Source organism: Etheostoma spectabile, chromosome 18, assembly GCF_008692095.1.
Source record: "Etheostoma spectabile isolate EspeVRDwgs_2016 chromosome 18, UIUC_Espe_1.0, whole genome shotgun sequence".
NCBI classification, from domain to species: Eukaryota; Metazoa; Chordata; class Actinopteri; order Perciformes; family Percidae; genus Etheostoma; species Etheostoma spectabile.
The window spans coordinates 1382913-1383781 of NC_045750.1; the positions used below are offsets into that span (position 1 = coordinate 1382913).

Genomic DNA, 869 nt, shown 5'->3' on the forward strand with positions numbered 1-869 from the left:
ATATATATATATATGTCCTTCTGAATTGCAAGAATCTTCTGGTAGGCTACTTTCGGCGTTCATAAAACACAAAACACTCATTTTCCAGATAATAAACATAACTTTTACAAATGCTCACTACAGCAGCCGTATTAAGAAATTTAAGATTTAGGACAAACTGCAAAGAAACCTAAAAAGGTAAAACCCTTTGAATGGAGTCTGGATAAATTCCTGCTCTTATTACTAAAAACGAGGGTAGCCCAGTCTGTTCGGATGCTGCATCCATCAATATCTGCTCCATTAATCAGATCAGTCATTAATCACCTGCAGCTGCAGACTGTGCTGGTATTTAGTGGTAATGTTATTCTGAGCGCCTTTTTTAAATAATTATGCAGCTAAATAAGGCACTTCCTCCAAACTTTGATGAACTTGTAAATGAGACTGATTAAAAATAAGAGACTCGCTGATAACAGGGCATTTTTATTATCCTGTTGCAGCCATACAATTCCCCTTTTACTCCTTATTTACTTATTTAGGATATTGTATTAAGTGCTGGTGTGTATGTACGTGTGTTGAATTACAATTTGGTGCCTTTTGATTTGGTACATATGTATTCAAACAGCATACAATCCTCAGAATATGTGTAGCCTATACTGTGTAAAACCATGGGCTCATTATCAGGAGTTTGTTCAGTTTGAACATTTGATTTGCTTTAATCCAGCTGACTAGGATGTTATGTCTCTACATTGATTGGAGCCTACATGTGAGCTTTCATGAGCATCCAGATGTTTTTTTTCCCTGAGGCTGCTCCTCCTGCTTTTATCTCTCATTTGCCAAAATGACAGGGTTCGAACTTCTAACACAGAGGAGCAAACCCCCCCCCCCCCCCC

General features: G+C 38.0%; 1 protein-coding gene across 6 annotated transcripts in view; it reads left to right on the plus strand.

Moving 5' to 3' along the window:
• Nucleotides 1-869, plus strand: part of fam184ab (family with sequence similarity 184 member Ab) — a 187258-nt gene that overhangs the window by 842 nt on the left and 185547 nt on the right. The gene's annotated exons all lie outside the window — the stretch shown is intronic.